At 39.2% G+C, this 5429-nt stretch overlaps 1 pseudogene; it reads left to right on the top strand.

The window, feature by feature from the left end:
• The first annotated feature begins 930 nt into the window (after window positions 1-930).
• On the top strand, window positions 931-5194 carry LOC142451623 (natural killer cells antigen CD94-like; annotated as a pseudogene).
• The last annotated feature ends 235 nt before the right edge of the window (window positions 5195-5429 follow it).

The raw sequence follows: 5429 nt of genomic DNA, 5'->3' as shown, positions 1-5429 counted from the left end.
ACACCAGCCTGTGTGATCATGAAGTGTAGAAGGGACCATATATCAGGCATCAAAGAACAAAAATCATATTGTTACTGAGGGTGAGTGAAGAGTGGAGACCGAAAGCCCATCTGTAGGCAACTGGACACCCCCTTAGAGAAGGGTCACGGGGAAGAGCCAAGCCAGTTTGGGCGAGGTTAGCAACGATGAAACATATAACTTTCCTCTAGTTCTCAAATACTTCCTCCCTCACTACCATGATCCCAATTCTACCTTACAAATCCGGCTAGACCAGAGGATGTACACTGGTAGCGATAGGAACTGGAAGCACAGGGTATCCAGGGCAGGTAATCCCTTCAGGACCAGTGGTGAAAGTGATGATACCTGGAGGGTGGAGGGAAGGTGGAGCAGAAAGGGGGAATCGAGGATCTACATATAACCTCCTCCCTGGGAGATATACAACAGAAAATTGGGGGAAAGGAGACGTCGGACAGTGTAAGACATGAAAATATAATAATAATTTATAAATTATCAAGGGTTATGAGGGAGGGGGCAGTGGGGATAGAGGGGAAAATGAAGAGCTGATATCAAGGGCTCAAGTAGAAAGCAAATGTTTTGAGAATGATGATGGCAACAAATGTACACATGTGCTTGACACAGTGGATGTATGTATGGATTGTGATAAGAATTGTACGAACCCCCAATAAAAGGATTAAAAAAGTAAATTTAAAAATAATACTGAATGCTACATAAAATTATTGGTGTTAAGTAGAGTTCTAAATTCATCATGTTCCTTTTTCAGTGGTTTAATGGTAGAATAACTTTATATAAATCAAAGATTTAAAAAAGAATGCTCCTGCATACCTATCAAAGTGTCTGCTTTCAGGATTTCCACCAATGTGTTTGCTCTTTAAGTCTTTACCTGATCTCTCTTGTTCTACAGCTTTTCAGACAACTCCATGGAGGCTAATTTCCGGAATCCTGGGCGTATGGTGCCTTGTGTTGATGGTTGCTTTGGGGATTTTATTGAAAAATTGTAAGTTATTCTAGACATCATTATAACAATCAATATATAATCAGCTAGTACTAAGCATTGGATTTTACTAGGGTATGGCTTCATATATTTATTTAATGGATACCTTTAACCTGTACTTAATAATGTACAAATATTTCTCATCATTTCTTCTAGCATTTACCACACAAGCTGTTCAGCCAGTGTCCTCTCCAGGACATTCCATAGAACTCCAGGAAGGTAGGCTCCATATTTATTTTGGAAAAGCTTGGTACTGGTGTTCTTGTTGTTAGGTGCAATTAGACTCATCGCGACACACTGCACAACAAGATGGTCCTGGCCATCCTCATCCTGCTGTTACGTGGCAGCTACTGTGTCTCAGGGCTGGCAGACCCTGTAATAGACAAGTTATTGATTTTCACAGGGGGCCTTCTGCACATGGTAATATAAGTTGACTTCTTTAACTGTTGCTCCCCCCAAAAGGATTAAATTACATGCTTGAAATGACAGAATTCTTTGCTCACTGAGTGCATGTTATTAGCAAAGTATGGATAAACTACATAAAGGTTTCCCCAAACCAAAGTCAAACCCAACTCACAGGAGGCGATTCTGAGTCATAGCAGCTCTGTAGAGGGTGCGAGCTTTTACTAGAAGAGAAAGCGTCACCTTCCTGCAGTGACTGCTGTGTTTACACTGCAAACCTTGAGATTAGCAGCCCAGGGCTTCCCCCACACAGCCACAGGGATACTTGTAAATAATAGCGTTCTTTTTAATATCCTACTTGCATTTGCTCACAGCCCATACTCTCTCATCGCTGTCCTTCTGCTTCCATTAGCCTTTATGTCTCAGAATATGATGCCCACATGTTTGCGATTATAGAATGCCCTTATCAAGTAAGAACCAGCTTAAAATATATACTTCTTTCAATGTCCTCCAACTTCCCTTTCCTTTTTCTTTGGTCATGTGGCATTTTGCCTTAGACAATTTTATTTTTAGGCCTATTTTCATAAAAAAGATCATCCTCAAGGCATTTGAATATTCATTGAAAACTCAATCTTCAATAACATTGGAATAGTCCTTATGTGCTCTGCCTTCTGTTGCTGAGGCCAAGGAACACTGCGGACACTACCACTGTTTAATGCTATTATCAGACTCCAAATTTACATTTGTCTTCAGTTTGGGGGAAAACAGAACATCAGGTTCTTAGAAATGCATGATCTTCTTCAGAAAATGCAATGAAATGTATGCCCCTTTAAGCCATCTCTCTTTGATCTAGTTAACACTTTGCACTGCAAAGCTCAGCTTTGAGTCACTACCTTAAGCATATTATTTTAATTCTTCCCACACCCCATAGCTTGCTTTGTGTTTTTTCAATATGCTTAATTTCCTTTGGATACTTGCCAAAATTATCAGTCAGTATAATTGATAAATATTTTGGAAATATATAAATCTTACTCTTTATTATAATCTCCATGGAGAAAGTGATTATGTTTGATTTCTTCACACTTACAGACCAGAATATAGTATGCATGTAGATAGTAGGCACTCAAAAGATTATTTGTAGCAGAAAATAAATGAATAGCAAATGGCTTTTGAATGAATAAAGAGCAATAAAAGTTGAACTCTCTAATGTCACATTGAATTGTTTACTTTTAGGTTCTGACTGTTGTACTTGCCAAGTCAAGTGGATTGGGTACCGATGCAACTGTTACTTCTTTTCTAGTGAAAAAAAAAAAGGTGGTTGGAAAGCAGAAATGACTGTGTTTCTCACAATTCAAGTCAGCTGCAGCTGAAAAGCAACGGGGAATGTGTAAGTACTTACCGCACTTTGCATAGTTTCTTTTTTTTTTTAACTGTATGATTTTTATTTTTTAAACGTTTTATTAGGGGCTCATACAACTCTTATCACAATCCATACATATACATACATCAATTGTATAAAGCACATCCATACATTCCCCGCCCCAATCATTCTCAAAGCATTTGCTCTCCACTTAAGCCCTTTGCATCAGGTCCTCTTTTTTTTCCCCCTCCCTCTCCGCTCCCCCTTCCCTCATGTGCCCTTGGTAATTTATACATTGTTATTTTGTCATATCTTGCCCTATCCGGAGTCTCCCTTCCCCCCCTTCTCTGCCGTCCCTCTCCCAGGGAGGAGGTCACATGTGGATCCTTGTAATCAGTTCCCCACTTCCAACCCATTCACCCGCCACTCTCCCAGCATCGGCCCTCACACCCTTGGTCCTGAAGGTATCATCCACCCTGGATTCTCTGTGCCTCCAGCCCCCATATGCACCAGTGTACAACCTCTGCCCTATCCAGCCCTGCAAGGTAGAATTCGGATCATGGTAGCTGGGGGGAGGAAGCCTCCAGGATCTGGGGGAAAGCTGTGTTCCTCATCGGTACTACCTCGCACCCAGACTGACCCATCTCCTCTCCTAAACCCCTGTATGAGGGGATCTCCAGTGGCCGACACTTGGGCCTTGGGTCTCCACTCTGCACTTCCCCCTTCCCCCTTCATTCAATATGGTATATATATATATATATATATATATATATTCTTTTTTTTTTTTGAATGATGCCTTATACCTGGTCCCTTGGGCACCTCGTGATCACACTGGCTGGTGTGCTTCTTCCATGTGGGCTTTTTTTGCTTCTGAGCTAGATGGCTGCTTGTTCACCTGCATAGTTTCTTTGATTTAGAAACATAACCACTAAGTAAAGAGAGTGTTTTCATCAAGTGTTCCACTATGTTGTGAATGGATGGCCATATTCTAATGAATGGTTCCTAATGTCTGTACGTTGAAGCAGGCATTATAAAATCCACATGAAATTTCTCACTAGGAATTTGAGGAAAACTTAGGAACAGAACCAATATGACAGATAGAGTGAAGGCAACTTTGTGGATTAATTCCAAAGTAATAAAACATTACCTTTATTCATTTTATTCAAAGAATGAACTAAATATCTTTGTAATATTTAGCTTTTTTAATTGAATCCATAAATTATTATTTAATTATGTAGCTGCTCCCATGTCTCTGGAATACTATGTAGCGCCATCATAGAAGGTATGGTTCCTAAAAGAAGTATAAAGTGACCCAGGTTATGTGGCAGCTGAGCCCAATAAAGGCTGATTAGGCCATACCCAGGGAGTTTGTCATTCAAAAGTGTGGGTTTGACAGATTTTCAGCCCAGGACTTCTAATCTTCTGTGAAGAGTGTATTACATGAGAATTCTAATTCATATCATGGAATATATGGAATATATATACACATACACACATGGAATATATATAAAATAATGGAAATGTATATATAATCATATATTAATTTCTATTAGTTGTTTAAATTGTTAGTATTAGTAGTTTAATATTATTAGTGGTAAATATTGCTAAATTAGTAGCTGTTTAGTAGTTTAAACTGTTAAATATTAGCTTGATTTTCTGAAAAGTAACCCCCCCATCTAATTTACAATAAAATTTTTAAATTCAGGGCCCCCCGCCACACACAGACATATATGTAAATTGCTAATTAACCCCCCTAGTAGCTTACCATTCACCCACTCCCTGATTTCTCCTCTCCTTCTTGGAAACTACGACCATTACATTCAGGTTAATGCCCACCAACAGTCTGGCCCATTGCTTTAAGAAGATAAGACATTATTTATTTTCATTTTTAAAATATAAGAATTTGTTGCTATAAAAAGTGTTAATTTTTTAAACAGTTTTCTTGACATTTCATGTACTGTACCATTCACTGGTTTGGTTAAAAAGAATTGTATAACATCACTACCATCAATTTTAGCGCCTCTTCTTCATTTTTATGCTCATTGTTATTAGCTTCTAATTTCCTCCAATCTTCCCTGCCATATATAGAGATATATTTTACTCATTTAAAGTAGTAAGATATTTGTGCTGTCCTTTCCTCTATATGTGAATGGATCTGAAAAATCACAAAAGAGGAGCTTTGGGACTATAGCTTCTAAATGAGAAATTGAGACTAGGCTGATTCTAATGCTGGGAAACTGGCTTTCTTAAAAGCACACTAATTGCAGAGTATTTTCAAACGAGGTTACAATGTTTTCTCTGTTTCCAAATAGGATTTTAGGATCTCTAGTGAACATTATTACTGGATTGGGCTTTCTTATCATGCAGCACACGGCTCCTGGTTCTGGGAGGAAAGCTCTCCTCTTTCCCAGGATCCATAAGTTTTTGGCCACTCTATACCTCTTAGATCTTTGTGAGTTGATGCTCCGATGTGAGGGGTGCAGCCAACACCCAGGGACGCTGGAGCAAAGGTAGTCTAGCTGGGACACTAGGTTGTAGAAAAGAGAAAGGTGCAGCACAATTGAAGTATAGCCCAACCAGAAAATCCAAGTTCATGCCCAGTCTACATGACAGTGAGCGTTCTGGTATGTTAAAAGAACTTGGGGCTTTGCCCTC

The sequence above is a fragment of the Tenrec ecaudatus genome, chromosome 6, assembly GCF_050624435.1.
Source record: "Tenrec ecaudatus isolate mTenEca1 chromosome 6, mTenEca1.hap1, whole genome shotgun sequence".
In the NCBI taxonomy this organism is placed as follows: Eukaryota; Metazoa; Chordata; class Mammalia; order Afrosoricida; family Tenrecidae; genus Tenrec; species Tenrec ecaudatus.
The sequence above is the reverse complement of the archived record's forward strand: the minus strand, read 5'-3'. Positions and strand labels throughout refer to the sequence as shown.